The sequence below is a fragment of the Meles meles genome, chromosome 11, assembly GCF_922984935.1.
Source record: "Meles meles chromosome 11, mMelMel3.1 paternal haplotype, whole genome shotgun sequence".
Lineage (NCBI taxonomy): Eukaryota > Metazoa > Chordata > Mammalia > Carnivora > Mustelidae > Meles > Meles meles.
Genome location: NC_060076.1, coordinates 88103361 through 88119587, shown reverse-complemented (window position 1 = coordinate 88119587; position 16227 = coordinate 88103361). Strand labels below are relative to the sequence as shown.

The 16227-nt window shown below is 45.1% G+C and overlaps 1 protein-coding gene across 2 annotated transcripts in view; it reads left to right on the top strand.

Annotated features, from left to right (window-relative positions):
- Positions 1-16227, top strand: part of TJP2 (tight junction protein 2) — a 120654-nt gene that overhangs the window by 10657 nt on the left and 93770 nt on the right. Inside the window, exon 2 of one of the 2 annotated variants that reach the window (XM_046022061.1) lies at positions 13329-13449. The exons of the other annotated variant lie outside the window; for it this stretch is intronic. The gene's annotated coding sequence lies outside the window, so the exon portion shown is untranslated. The remainder of the gene's footprint in view (positions 1-13328; positions 13450-16227) is intronic. 2 annotated transcript variants of the gene reach the window in all.

The following is a 16227-nucleotide window of genomic DNA, read 5'->3' as shown; positions in this document are numbered from 1 at the left end:
AGGCCACCAGTACCTCTGGGCTTTTGTCTTTTAACATCACAGGGCAAAACCTGAGCGGAGTTTTACAGTTTTTTCACTTTAGGCAGTGTTATGAATCGTATCCCCCGCCACCCCCAAATTCATATGGTGGAGTCCTAATGCCTCGTCCTTAAGAATGTGACCTTATTTGGAGATAGGGTCTTTACAGAGGTAATCAAGTTAAAATGAGGTCATTAGGGTGGGCCCGAACCCGATACGACTGGTGTCCTGATAAGAAGACGACGCTTGGACGCAGATGTGCACAGTGTAAAGTCACAGGGAAAAGACGGCCATGCACGAGCCAAGGACAGAAGCCTGCCTCGTGGTCCTAGAACGAACCAACCTGTCCACACCTTGGTCTCCGCCTCCAGAACCATGAGCTGAATAAATTGTAAGATTTCTGTTGGTTAAGCTCCCTCGTCTGTGAACTTCGTCACAGCAGCCCTCGCACACTCACTCGGGCAGCCTGGGAAATTCTGCCTGTAACCAGGTGAACCGTTCAAACAGCCGCTGTCGCAGCACGCTCCACCTTCTCCCCTCGTCCCCCGGCACAGCGAGCCTGGGGGTCACATCATCGGGTCGTTCTGCCTTCGGCTCCGCTGTGTCCTCTGGGTTCACCAGGATGGTAGGTTCAGGGCTGGACGAGGCTCCTCCATGGGGCCCCGCTCTGAGGCTGTGTGTCCAGCCCAGCCACGGCCGTGGGCACTGAGCAGGGATCCGCCTGGAAGCGGACCTGTATCTGACGGCCAGGTGGACCGCTCCTGCCGAGCGCTGGGGCCAGTCCGCATCAATGTGGAAGTCAGCCCTTCTCAAATGCCAGGACTCCTCCTTTCCTGTAATTAATCTCCTTCCATGGCCCAGAGGACCTACCCTATCCTCTGCACATGCTTAAACACATAATGTAAACTCTGTGTTTCCAGTTTTGATAGATGGAAGCAGAAAGTATTTGCGAGGGCAGAAGGAGGGGTAACCTAGCCCAGTCTGGAGGCAGGCAGGGTGGGGGAGGAAAAGAAAATAACGCACAGTTGCATGGTGTGTGCTATGGGCTGTGTGTTACATGTGCTAAATGCTTTACACGTGATGACTGATTTCATTTTTCAAACAGCCCTATGAGGTCAGTGCTATTATTAACCCCATTCGCAGATGAAAAAACTGAGGCAAAGGGAGATTCAGTGACTTGACCAAGATCCCAGAGCTAGTTAGAGGGGGAGCTGGATTTCAGTCCTGGGCGGTGTGGTGCCCCAGTTCATGCTGAAGGTGGAGGGGTGTGTCAGCAGGGGGATGGTGGGATTGTGTGAACTACGCTTCCCAGCTGCGGGCAGCTGACCGCTGTATGTCAGCGTTCCAGGCTGTTCCAACCAAGTTCCAGAGACTCTGTCCGTTTCCTGAAACTGCAGAGCAGGTATCCTAACCCAACTAATGACAAGCCCTTCTGGACTCAAGCCAGCTCTTGTCAGCGTTCTAAATTCTGTGCCTCATCGCTCATCTGGGCCCAAGCAAGAGAACCTCTAGAATCCTACAACTCTAGGTTCAGAGTAGAAACGTAGGATGAACACAGTTTCTTCCAAAAGCAACTGGGAGCAGACGAGGGAGGAGTGGAAAGTTTTTTTATTTCTTAGGAATGAGGAATCCATGAATTATGTATGCACATTTTTTGGGAGGAGTAGTTAATTAAGTGATTTTAATGTTGGCTATTACTTATTCCATAGTGGAGGTTAAAGATCTGGGGACTATTATAAGGTAGAGCCTCTGTAGTTGGTGGGTACCACCTGAGTGGACCACCAAGACCCTGTGTTCTCTTTTTCAGGGTTTCTATCATTCACTCCCGCCCCTGGGTCCCTGTTCCTTTCAGCCTGACTGTTTTTTTCAGTCTCTGATTTTTCCCCACACCACTCGGTCTTGGGCTTTTCTTTAACTGTGTGTTGAAGGGATGAGATGATAGGCACTGAATGCCTATACATCACCCGCAAGCATTACTAAAAGCACCGCTGTGTTGTGGTCTTACTCCAGTTTTACAGATGATGAAAGAGGTTCACAAGGGTCATGTAACTTGTTGGGGATCACTAGGTGTTGAACAGCAGAGGTGGGACTCAGATTCAGTCTTGCCACGTACGCACAGCTCTTTGCCCGTGTCGTGGGGCTGGTGTGAGTGGGCACCAGGGGACCAGGCGAGCATGGCATCCGGGTCACACGCCAGGCAAACCAGGAGGAGGATGCAGGAAACAGGAAAGGGCAGGAGGCAGCCGTGGCTGCGGGCTGGCCAGGGGGCGATTGCAGACACATACTGGGTTGGGTGGAAGGATTAGAACGATGGATTTGGTGGCGTCCATTTGAAGGTAATGGTTTAAATAACTCGGAGTGAGTGCATTCTGGTGACTGTGAAGAGAGCAGCCGATTTGGGCAGAGGCAGGCGAACCTAAGAGAATCTAAGAAAGCCACAGCTAGTGTTCGCGAACTCTGGTGATGCTGCTATGTCATGGAGCCTTTTTCATGGAGCCTGTTTTTCTTACAGCGTTCTGACAGATCACCTGAGTAGCAAATATGTGAAATATATTATCTATGACGATATTAAGGGAGGCAGCAAATATATGCATGAAGTCATATGGTTTATTTGCAGTAAAGCTTTAAAAAAGAAATCGTGGTTTCCCTCACTCCTCTACTTTTAGTTCGGGCTTTTTCTGGCTCCCTGAAAAGCCGACCACACCCTGGAAAACGGCCCGTGTGGGACATTAGTTCATTTCCACTTTTCTACTTCTAAAGCACAGGAATGGTTAAAATACCCAGGGAAGAAGGATGTCCACTGTTTTCCTCTGGCAGAAATAAAGTAGAAATAATCAGATTAAGGGAATACACCCGTCTGATCTGTGAATTTTTATGTTCAACTTTAATCATTCAGGCTAATGTGCCCTTGAGCATCCTAACTTAAAAGCTTTTTTGGATCGTGTGGACTTAAAGTCGTTTTTTAAATAGATAAGTGATTTTTAATCAGATAGTTGTAGTTGTAAAGAATTTCTAGAATTCTAAGGGAATTAACTAAATAAATACATATTTCTGAAGAGTTTCTGGAGTTACAGAGAAAATGCCATATAAGTACATATCTGGATGGGGGTATTTTGGCTAGATTTTTGTTTTCTGTGTTATTGTCCTTCAGTACTCTTATGAAGGCGTTCGCACAAAAATGACCATTTTTTTTTTAAAGATTTATTTGACAGAGAGAGAGAAAGCACAAGCAGGGGGAGCGGCAGGCAGAGGGAAAGGGAGAAGAAAGCTCAATGAGGGGCTAGAAACCAGGACCCTGGAACCATGACCTGAGCTGAAGGCAGATGCTTAATGACCGAGCCACCCAGGCTCTCCAGAAAGGAGAGTTTAGACTTTGTTCTCTCTAATGGGGCACCCCAAGATGACAATTTTTTAAAAGGGCTAAATAAATAAATTATAAAACAGGACAATCTCATTTATGGAAGAAAAGCAGATTCTTTCTAATTATTTGCTAAGGCAGAATTCTCTTCCTCATGAAAGACCCAATTTTGGTTTTGTATGAGGTCATTATAGATAAGAATCACTTCATAAGATGTATGTGAAGTGCATAAAAAATTCCTACAGAAAACGAAACTTTAAAACATGTCATTTATAAAGTATCATGTCACTTTCACCCAAGTAAAACAGCTGCCAGTGGGTCACGAGTTTAACTTGATTTTTTTGTGTTGTTGCTAGCTCAGGCTTCGTTTCTTACTGGAGAGGGCTGTATAGTAATTTTTATCACGCGTCATTAGAAATACAATTTGCTAGAACAAAGCCTGTTGTGTAAGTATAATTACATCTTCCTGTATGATTAAATGAGGGCTGTATTGTAGCTTTTTTCAGCGGTGGCAGCTGTAGCAAAACCAAGTTCAGCCTATAAAAGAATTCCTGTGACTAACTGGTACTAATTGTTTACAGAACAACCAGTGGGAGTAATATTCATGAATACTATGGAAATGAAATATTCCCAGACCAAGTGGTTTATCCCTTGTTTTCACCACTCTGTTGTGGTCGGATTTCATTAATTGTATAATCAGGCAAGTGAAGCGGGGTTCTTAGTTTATTGTTGGTATTGAAACATAACCCTGCATTTGTCTGGTCAGGCCTCTCATCTTCTAAATGGGAAACTGAGGCTTAAGGAGAGATTGAAGGGTTATTTAAGTCACTGACCCGCCCTATTCACTTTTTTTTTTTTAGAGATTTTATTTATTTATTTGACAGACAGAGATCACAAGTAGGCAGAGAGGCAGGCAGAGAGAGAGGAGGAAGCAGGCTCCCCGCCGAGCAGAGAGCCTGATGCAGGGCTCCATCCCAGGACCCCGGGATCGTGACCTGAGCCAAAGGCAGAGGCTTTAACCCACTGAGGCACCCAGGCACCGCGCCTATTCACTTTTTAAAACATACCCTACGATAGTAATTTATAACTGGCATATCTTTTTAGCTTTAAAAAAAATTTTATTATTTATTTATTAGATTTTATTTAAACTCAAGTTAATTAACATACAGTGTACTTTAAGTTTCAGGGGTAGAATGTAATGATTCATCAGTTGCATGTAACACCCAGCGCTCATTACATCACGTGCCCTCCTTACTGCCCATCCTGGTTACCCGGTTACCCCCTCCCCTTGCCCACCTCCCCTCCAGTAACCCTCAGTTTTATAATTGGCATATCTTAGTGTAATTTATAATATATTAGTTCTCAAAGTAAATATTACGACTGTTTCAAAAATCACTCAAGCTAAATTTTTAATGGATGAGAGAAAATAGGAAATAGATGGTTTAATTTTTTTTTTTTTCCATATCCTGAGGACTTTTGGTGTGTATACCCTGCTTTGGAGACTGCTGATTTAGGTCATTCAGGTTAAAAAAAAAAAAAGACAAAGAAACTTGCTATTGAGGAAAGAGAATCTACAGTAAGGGTTCAAGGTTTGGGAGGGTGGGGAAGTTTGGGACACTTACTCACTGCCCATATCTAGGTTAATCAGGATTAACCCATAATGCCTCCCTCCCATTTTACTTCCCTTTTATGTCTGAGTCTATTTAGACAAGGAATAGCACAAGTCCATAGAATATTCAGTGGAAAAAAACAAGGCTTGAAGAAATTGGTCAGGGGTAGATAGATAAGTCAGAACTTCTTCAGAGGGACAGAAGTGCAACTAAAATGAAATTTCACAGAAGTCAATTTATTAACTTGGATAAAAAGTGTAAGGGGGTTCTCCCGGGATGACCGTGACCTTCGGCATAGCTGGATTCAGAAGCTCAAATGAAATCATCACATTGCTGTTGGTACAGTTCCTCCTAACAGCTAGTGATGAGCCCTCGCACGTGGCAGGGAACATGCGTGCCCACAGTCCTGGCGTCCCATCTCACCTGGTTTGTAGCTCCGACGGGAAGGGGGCATTTTGCTGAATGTCATATTTTCACCTCAGGGATGACCGGCCCATGTGTACCACGACTCCTTAGCCGGGCTACTGTGATGGACAGCCCGCCGTTAGCCCACAGAAAGAGGGCAAGAAAGTTCTTCCAAGCTGAGGGGAGACATTCACAACACTGAGGAGGGGCCTGAGTCTGACCCTCTCCAGACAGTATGTATATATATATATACATATATATATATATATATTTTTTTTTTTTAAGATTTTATTTATTTATTTGACAGAGAGAAATCACAGAGAGGCAGGCAGAGAGAGAGCAAGGGAAGCAGGCTCTCCACTGAGCAGAGAGCCCGATGTGGGACTCGATCCCAGGACCCTGAGATCATGACCTGAGCCGAAGGCAGCGGCTTAACCCACTGAGCCACCCAGGCGCCCTATATATATATATTTTTTAAAGATTTTATTTATTTATTTGTCAGAGAGATCGAGAGAGGGAGAGCACAGGCAGACAGAGAGGCAGGCAGAGGCAGAGGGAGAAGCAGGCTTCCTGCCGAGCAAGGAGCGGGATGTGGGACTCGATCCCAGGACACTGGGATCATGACCTGAGTCGAAGGCAGCCGCTTAACCAAACGGAGCCACCCAGGCGTCCCCAGACAGTATATTTTTACGCTACAGGAGCTCGCCTATGTAGGGTTTTAGAGGTATTTAAAAAGATATTTTTAAAAAAACAACCAAACAGAATTGTTTCTCTATTAATTAATTAATCTTTGCTATCGACTCAAGCAAGGAGTTTATAGCACTTAGAAATGCCTTGCTATGGGCGCCTGGGTGGCTCAGTGGTTTAAGCCGCTGCCTTCGGCTCAGGTCATGATCTCAGGGTCCTGGGATCGAGTCCCGCATCAGGCTCTCTGCTCGGCAGGGAGCCTGCTTCCCTCTCACTCTCTCTGCCTGCCTCTCTGCCTACATGTATCTCTCTCTGTCAAATAAATAAATAAAATCTTTAAAAAAAAAAAAAAAAAAAGAAATGCCTTGCTAGAAAACAGACAACTGGTACTCCTTATTTGTCAAAGCCCGGCTTTTTGGGTAGAGGTATTTGTAGAAGGAGCAGGTCAGTTTCTGATTCTAGTCCATCCAGAGGCAGGCAGGCTCTTTGGACCAATTATTTCCAGACCTGGAGATAAATCACCTCCTGTGCCATTAGTACGTGAAGGATTAGTAGCCTCACGGATTTATGTGCGGATTAATTGGGGAGTGTACGTTAGATTGCTGGGTTTGGATCCACGGTTGTCCTGCCCGTCATTTTCATTAGTGCTTCATTCAAAATTCTTTAGCCTTATATAATACTGACGTTGCAGGGAAATCCGAATGAGCCTTTCCTTTTTTTTCATTTATTTGTGGCTTGGCCTCAGCCTTGCCGCCACCCTTACCCCACCCTGCAGAGTTTAATAGCTCAAGCTAGGGGTACACAGAGCATCTAAACATGCAGGGGCTTGGGGCGCTGCAAAGATTGCTTCGTGTGCTTGCGCTGATGAGTGCCCGAAATGTACATGACCTTGTACTGAGAGAGACAAGATGAGGTACAAGAAATACACGGCTCTTTTGGAAGCCGCGGTTGGGATCACCCCACTGAACAAGAGGGAGCTTCTTCCCGAGAGCAGAAGACATGCGAACCTCTGGCAGTGCCCCGGGTAAGCAGAGGAGGGCAGAAGATGTTGCGCTGTGTGCTGGGGTGTGGGGTGGGGGTCTCGGCAGATGGAAGGGTCATCCTTGTCCTAAGGGTAGTAGATGGTGAGTTCTTCACTGAGAACTTGTTTCTTCCTGGCACGTAGGGCCTTGCCAGACTGAATGAAAATACTTAGTAATAAAATTCATGGTAATAATAACCGAGAAAAACCCTAGTCTAGGGGCGCCTGGGTGGCTCAGTGGGTTAAGCCTCTGCCTTTGGCTCAGGTCATGATCTCGGGGTCCTGGGATCGAGCCCCGCATTGGGCTCTCTGCTCAGCAGGAAGCCTGCTTCCCTTCCTCTCTCTGCCTGCCTCTCTGCCTACTTGTGATCTCTTTCTCTCTGTCAAATAAATAAAATCTTAAAAAGAAAGAAAGAAGAACCCTAGTCTAGCAGCCAAGAAGATGAGGTAATGGGTGTTTTTAGACTCAGATATTTTAATTTTCTGATTTTGACTTTTTTTTTTTTAACATGGTCTATACACATAGCAGTTCTTAAAGAAGAAGTGAATGTGCCTTATTTTTCCCTACAATGCAAGTGTTTTTCTGACTAAATTGTACATGTGGAATGTTTTAGGTAAACACTTTTTACTTTACATCTCTTTCCAATGTCCCCCTAGTTTACCATGGTGAAGAAGGTTTAGATGTTTTTTTTCTGAATGGTTAGAGGCCTCAATCCCTGCTTTCTTGTCTAAAGTCTCTTCTTTTGCATCTTTTACACATTGAAGAGAAGTTTAATTTAAGGTATCTATACGGCAGATAGTATTTTTAGGGACTGAATTGAATATTTATTTTTAAGATGTTTTTAAAGATTTATTTATTTGAGAGAGAGCATATGTGAGCAGGGGGGATAGGGAGTGGGAGCAGAGGGAGAGAGAGAGAAGGACTCTCAAGCAGACTCCCTACTGAGCAGGAACCCGACATGGGGCTAGATCCCATGACCCTGAGGTCATGATCTGAGCCAAAAGGAAGAGTTGGACGCTTGACCTACTGAGCCACCCAGGTGTCCCTGAATTGAATTTTTAAACTGAATGAACCACACATTGGCACTCACTCCGGGATCAACTTGAGGCATCTGTGTAGCTAATGATATTTCTTTTTAAGATTATTTATTTATTTACTTGTCAGAAAGAGAGAGAGAGAGCAGCATAAGCGAGGGGGGGGGTGCAGCAGGCAGAGGGAGAAGCAGGCTTCCCGCTGAGCAGGGAGCCCCATGTGGGACTCGATCCCAGGACCCTGGGATCATGACCTGAGCCAGAGGCAGACGCTGAACCAACTGAGCCACCCGGGCGTCCCAGATATTTCTCTTTAAAAAGTAGAAGGTCACTAGCTTATTTTATTTAAAGATTTATTTATTTATTTTAAAGAGAGACAGAGAGAGCGTGCATGAACTAGAGGGGCAGCAGGAGAAGGAGAGAATCCCAAGTAGGCTCCATGCCTAGCTTGGAGCTTGACTTGGGGCTCCATCTCATGACACTGAGATCCTGACCTGAGCTGTAATCAACATTCAGATGCTTAACTCACTGAGCCACCCAGCTGCTCCCAGTCACTAGCTTATTTTTAACATATAAACAATATACATCCACTAGACAAGATTTAGAAAGTGCAAGAAAATAAGGGGGAAAATCATCTGTAATCCCATCTTCCTAAGAGAGTTAGTATAATCATTTAGAACAGAAGTTTTCAATGGCGGGAGAGGGTGGGATTTGCCCCCCAGGGGATAAGGGGCAACGTCTGGGCAGGATTCTGGCAGTTACAACCTGGGCAGTTGCTACTGTTTTCGAGTGGGTGGAAGTCAGTGATGCTGTCCAACATCCTAAAGTGGATAGGACAGTCCCGCTCCCCTGCAACAAAGCCCAAAATGTCAATAGTGCTGCTGTTCAGACATGTGATAGAGGCAGATTTTCTTCCTATCTCTAAAAGGTAGTTTTTATTATTAGCAATACATTTTAGGGAAATTTTAGGGATCCTTTAGAACGGAATCCTGAGGCCTCATCCTTGTCACTAAGGAAAGGAAGTGGATAGAGGCACCAAGAGGGGGAGGGGTATGTAGTGACCCGGGGAGAGTCCATGTGGGCTAATGTTTAGTGAGAGCCATGGGAGACATGTCGTAATGGCCAAATTGTGATTCTTTAGTTTTAATTTTTTGAACATTTTTAATTTAATTCAATTAATTAACATTTAATGTATTACTGGTTTCAGAGGTACAGGTCTGCGATTCTTCAATCTTATATAATACCTATGGCTCATTACATCACATCAAATTTTGATTCTTTTTTTTTGTTTTTTTAAAGATTATTTATTTATTTGACAGACAGATCACAAGTAGGCAGAGAGGCAGGCAGAGGGAGAGAGGGAAGCAGGCTCCCTGCTGAGCAGAGTGCTTGGTGCGGGGCTCCATCCCAGGACCCTGGGATCATGACCTGAGCCGAAGGCAGAGGCTTTAACCCACTGAGCCACCCAGGCGCCCCCAAATTGTGATTTTTTTTAAGTTGTTCCTGGAGATGGGGCATAATGTAGCCTGGACTTCTGTCCCAGAATGACGGAAGTTTAGAGCTGGGAGGAGCTTTTGTCGGGGACAGCAGACAGGTTTCCTGTGGCATGGCAAAGCCAGTCGGTGTGTGGGCTGCTGGGAGTGTCAAGGTAGGGAGGACACCCAGGTCAAACCTGGGCTTAGCAGAAAAGAAATACTGTGAGTGATGAGGGACATACTAATACGGAAAATGGGAGATTGTAACACGAGGTCTCTGTCTTCATCACTCCCTGATTCTGATTTGGTCTTTGATTTTTACAAGTGTGAAACCGAGACTCATTTGAGTCACCACGATCCAGGGCTTGGCCCTCAGACAGCAACTGAATGTTCTTGGTTTCTGGCTCAGGATCAGTCCTTAAAGGATTCTCCTGAAACAGACCGACAGGATTCAGACGTGTGAATGGATTGCCACATTATTCATTTCTTTTTGGAGATAAGCTTTTCCAGCCATTGGAATGAGTAAGCACCCTAAGGAAAACCATCTCTGCTTCTCGTTTCCCCAAGTCAAGCCAAACAGAAGTCAAACTATTCACTCCAAAGTGATTCTTACTAAAGGAAGCTGAATGTTGTCTCTCTCCCACATTCTCTCTCTTTTTTAAGAGAGCATTCCCTGAGGCCTGATGAAATAGCATTGCATCACAGGATGGCGAGATCTTTTTTTGTATCTGTAATACTTTGAGTTCTTTAAATACACAGGGACTAAACATTGTTTTGCTGGTTCTCATTCTTTGGTTTGCTGACTCCCTTTTCACCTAACACAGTCTTCCTTTGGACATGGGAATATCCTTCACTAAGCTTTTAGTAAAATCTCCTTTCTGGGTAACCTAGCAGGGGTTATCTCCTACTGATCAAGTTCACTAATCAGTTCCAAATCTTTCAGGGTCACTCTGATGTCTTATTTCTCACATTTTAATGTACATACGAATCCCTGTTAAGATGTAGGTTATAGTTCTGTGATTATGGTGGGGCCTGGGAGTCTGCATTTTAATAAGCGTCCAGGTTCTCCTGTCAACCCAGTGATGACCAGTGCATGGTCTGTGTGATGCTGATGGCTCAGCCCGTGACCCACCTTTGAGGAGCAAGCATCTTAAGGAATGCTTCCCACGAGAGGACACCTGCTTTTCTCTTGACCTCAAACGTTCTTTTTTTTAAGTTTATTTATTCAAGTAATCTCTACACCCCACGTGGGGCTCGAACCTAAAACCCTGAGACCCAAGAGTTGCATGATCCTCTGCTTGAGCCCGCCAGGTGGCCTGACTTGAAACTTCTCTGATCTTCCTGAGGGCTTGCCGCCCCAATACCGCCCCGCTCCCTGCTGGCCTTAGAGATGACAGTGGTAAGAAGGCAGGTGGCTGGCCCCGCTGCCGTGGAGGGAAATCTGCCACGAGTCTTCTGACTGGGGATCCCGACTGGGCTGGCTGACTAAATACTGAGGCTGATATTTTTTTTTCCAGGAATTTAGGTCCTTTCATTCTTTTTAAGAAATATTGCAATTGCTGCAACGTGTAATACTGTGTAGTATTCAAGAGCAGCTGCTTTTGCATTTTAAAACATAGTTGGAAGTCAGGTCATGATTCACTTTTCAAAACCTCAAGGAATTCATTGGCCGCCAACGCCCCCCTCCTTTGAGCACTTTGTCTTGCCGTTTGCAGACAGCGCTGTGCTCGGGCTTCTCTGTAAACCCTAGTCACGTGACAGGCCCAACCCACCAGCTGCCCACCGGTGGGCTGCACGTTGCAAGTTCACGGTGGCACAGTTTGAATAGCTTCTGCAAGTGCGTGTTTACCCCAATGCCTGGCACCTGGGGGCTGCTCAGCAAAGATTCGCCCGTGCTTAACTTGGTGTCAGTAGAGCCACAGATAAAGGGGAAAAAAAAATGTTTAAAGGAATTGACATTCAAACACAAAAATACTGACCCACCTCCGGATTTTGCTTTTAAAAAATTTTGCCCAGTTTCTCATGTTACCTGACATTAATTTCACATATCTGTCGATACTCTTGAAAACTAAGAACATAATTTAGTTCTTTCTCAAGCTATGTCTAAGTTTAAAAGTAGCCCTGGTCAATATTGGTATATTTTAGAAATGGTTGATGGTTCGTGGTGGTTCCAACACATGTCAGGAACCTTGGGAATCTTATCAAAGAAAGTTAAGAGCAAGATGTTTTAAACATGCAGAAAACGGATTGAATTAAAAAACAATCTGATGTTGCATGGAGCACTGGGTGTTGCGCAAAAAGAATGAATACTGTTACGCTGAAAAAATAAATAAAATGGATAAAATGGAAAAAAAAAGAAACTGTGATAGAAAACAGACTTCTAAAAATAAATTTGGGTTACAATAAGAAAAACAAACAAACAAACAAAAAAACACAATCTGATGTAATACAAGAAACAAGCACGTTTTGGAGCTGATACCTGCAGAAGAATTTCATATTAAAGCCAAAAGCGTAACCAAGCCCATCTTGATTTGCTGGCCACTTATTTATCTTTGGAAGTAATAACAGAAACCATGCATGGGCCAGGCCCTGATCCTGTTGCTCGCTTTGTGGGATGTCCAGATGGGCTTGCTTTAGCCACTGCCTACATTTCCTGCTGATCCTTGGAGGAGAAGGGAAATGTGTCCCTTGCCTGTACAAATAAAATCGACACTATCCGTTATTGCTATTTCATTGTGTGGGGAGTGTTTTGCATAGATACCACAATCTCACTTTGTCTGCAAACAGAAGAACTGGTGAGAAGCCACATTCTTCTTCCCACGGGACACGACTGCCCTGTGTGGAGCTGCCGGGGCCCAGGCCTCTCCCAGGAGTGAGCTTGCCTCCTTGTGCTCTTTAAAAGGCATATGCAGGATTAATAAAAATGTGCAGAAGGGATGTTCGTTGGAGTTTCTCGAAATTAGGGGTAAAACAAACAAACAAACAAAAAACTGCCACCTTTCGAAGTGTGGGCAATCCGCAAATGTGAAAATAGAGACGAGCCAATATTATAAATGCTGTGAAAAATGAATTCCCTTTTAGTTTCAAATGCTTTCTCTATTGTATACTTAAAAAAGAAATTATTTATTTATTTGACAGAGAGAGAGAGACAGCGAGAGAGGGAACACAAGCAGGGAGAGTGGGAGAGGGAGAAGCAGGCTTCCGGCTGAGCAAGAAGCCCGACGTGGGGCTCGATCCCATCATGACCGAGCTGAAGGCAGACGTCCAATTGACTGAGCCACCCAGGCGCCCCTATTGTTTACTTTTCAAAAAAGATTTATCCACTTATTTGAGAGAGTGAGCCAGTGAGCAGGTACCCCTGCACGAGGAGGGGAGGGGCAGAGGGAGAGGGGGAGAGAGACTCTCCAGCAGACTCCAAGTGGAGTGCAAAGCCCGACGCGGGGCTCCATCCCAGGACCCTGAGATCACGACCTGAGCCAAAATCAAGAGTCGGAGGCTTCACGGGCTGAGCCACCCAGGCGCCCCAAAGTTTCTTCCCTGAGGTAATGAGAATGCTCCAAAATGGATCTTGGTGACAGTCGCACCAATACTGTAACTGTAACTGTATTCGAAGCCACGTTGCAAGTGACTGAATGGCAGTGGGTGAAGTTCAGTGCATTTCCCCAGATCTTACTGCGCTGGGAGGGACCATGTTGGGTTTGTAACCACACTGTCTTTTTCAGGGTGCGGAGTACGGCATTATTACCATCTCCCTGTGAGTGGGATCGGCGCCCCAGCGGTGCCTCCTGGCGCAAGCTCTGCACGAAGCCCAGACGAGGGCGGGCGGACAGCGTGCTTTACCAGGTGCCTGCTTTTTTGGTTGCTGGCTTTCCTCCATCTAAAGTTTGATGTAAATTATTTCACATCCTAGAAGTAGTCAAGGCCACCATTTTCAATGTTGCTGATAGAGAAACCGTTCAGTATCAGAGAAAGTTTAATTGTAATGTTGTATTTACCGAGGAACAGAAACATCATACTTGCATTTATGGTCTGAATTGATAGGTACAATCTTGCCACGGTTGGTGAGAACTAAATGAGCTCCTTCCTGGCTAGAGCGCATAAATCCAACTCTCGTGGTTCAGAATAAATGCCTGGCAACTTATTTTGGTGTCTGCGATTATAGGTCTTTCTGGTTAAGTCATGTTTTTTTCCGTTATCTTTGAGGTAGCAGAATTATGTAACAACGGTAGGCACTTTGCTGAAAATAGTAAAGACATGGGTTGCACCGGCTTCTAAAGATTAATTACGTACAAGCTTTTAGTAAAAGAATGAAGAGCGCGTATTATCTATTTACTGATTCAATTTTAAGTAGGAATTAAATGAGATTTACAAGGCATTAAATTTTATTTTGACAGATGCTGGGATGTATTTTTTCTTAGTTACACTTTAACCCCTGATTATAGGCCAGTCCGTGGTCCACAGAATGGGGCTGGAATTTTTTTTCATGTGCTGGTTTCCTAATTCCTGTCTGTTTAAGCTTAAAACCCCTGCCTGGGTGGCTCCTGGCTGTGTGTCAGAGCTTGAGTTTAACCGAGTGTGAACGGCACACGCCAGGGTAGCAGATGGCAAATCCCAGCGTGCCTGCGCGTGCCTCAATGTTCCTGAGTGCAGATCCATCATCTGTGAAAGACGAGTGTCAGTATGACGGTAAAGGAGCTAACGTACGGCAGGAGCGAGGCACACACCAAGGTCTTTCTCGGAGTCTGCGTGTCCAAATGGGGACAACTTGCGTGGGGAAGCCCTTAGTTTCCACTGAACTGACAGGGCTTGGAGTGGGTTTTGTTTGCCGAGATGTTCACTGCGGAGCTCTTAAAGTTTCCAAACGTAAGAAAACAGATTCTTGCCAAGACTCCAGCAGTTTTCCTGAAACTGGACTTCTGGGTCACTTCTGTTGATGTAGTGGAATGAACTGGAGGAGGAGGGTGGGGCGTGGCAAAGGGGGATGGGGCTGGCATTGTCTGTAGGAGGGAAGGTTCTCTGTGACTCGAGCAAGCCCCTCCTAATCAACGCTTTCCTGGTTCTAATTCCCTGTACTAGTGACCACAGGTCCTTTGACGTCATTTTGTTTGCCCAAGTCAGAGTCTTGCTCCAAAGCTCTTTCCTGTGTAAAAACTTAAGCTTGGCTTTCTGGGATGACTTAGCCTCAGGTGAGCTTGGGTGGCAAGGATTTTTCCGAGAGCATCTCATATTACCTTGGTTTCAGATCCAGCAAACATCTCTTTCCCCTCCCTCCCTCCCTCCCTTCCTTCTTTCCTTCCTTCCTTAGAGAAGGGGAGGGAGAGCATGCGGGCTGGGGTGGGCCAGAGGGAGAGAATCTTAAGTTCCCTCTCCCTTAAGGCTCCATGCCCAGTGTGGAGCCTGGCATGGGGTTCAGTTTCACAACTCTGAGATCATGACCTGAGCCAAAACCAAGAGCTGGACACTTAACCAACTGAGCCATGCAGATGTCCTGAGTATGCATTACTGACAAGTTCCCAGCCAGGCCATACTTGGTTTCTCTGCCTGATCTAATTCTACCTTCCAGTTCCTGAAGTATCTTGCTTCTTGTTGTAAGTCTTGGGAAAGTATCTCTCCTCGTCACATTTGTTATGCTGAGCTAAAGCCATCAGAAGAGACGAATTTAAGTTTAACATACTATAAAGACTCTTTCAAAGCGTGTGACAGAGTTAATTATTTTAGTTAATTAGATGTAAGATCTGAAGTTGACTTTTTTTTTAATATTTTATTTATTTGACAGAGAGAGATCACAACTAGGCAGATCACAAAGAGGCAGGCAGAGAGAGAGGAGGAAGCAGGCTCCCTGCGGAGCAGAGAGCCTGATGTGGGGCTCGATCCCAGGACCCTGGGATCATGACCTGAGCCGAAGGCAGAGGCTTTAACCCACTGAGCCACCCAGGCGCCCATGAAGTTGACTTTTTAATATCAGTAATTATATTTCAAATATCAGTATCAAATATTAAGAGTAATTATGATCACATAATTATGTAAATTATTAAAATCAGTAATTTTTAAAATATCAATATAATTATGATTAAATTGGGAGATTCTGTCCAGGGTGTTTTGTCTAATCTAACTATACAACCAGATTACCTCCAAACAAATCAAAATTTGGCTGCACTGAAAACTGCTATCACCAACCACTCTGTTGATAAAACCATGACAAAGTACCAAAAACTAGGGCTCAAGGATGACACCCCTTCCAAGCAGAAGTTAGTTGCAAATTCTTTATCTCAGTCTTAACAGGCTAATAGGAAGGAATCATAAAATGAGCTGCGTCTAGGTTTCTCCACCTGACTGCAGCGCTGGGGGCCCAAATCAGGCAGGACACACGGCGGCATGACTGCCGATTACAAGTAAGACAGAGCTCCGAGCTGGGGCAGAGCCCTTACCCAAGTGAATTTCCTCAGGCCGCGCAGTGACTAGCCCATAGGGTGCTTGACCACCGTTATTGGACCCCTAAGTGGCTGGAAGAGGTGGAGGAGAAAGTGTTAGAGAGAAGGGCAGGTGGTGGTGAGGAAAAGGGATAGTTAAGTACAGAGAATCCTTCTAAGAAATCTGGCTGTGAAAAGTAAGAGATAGGGC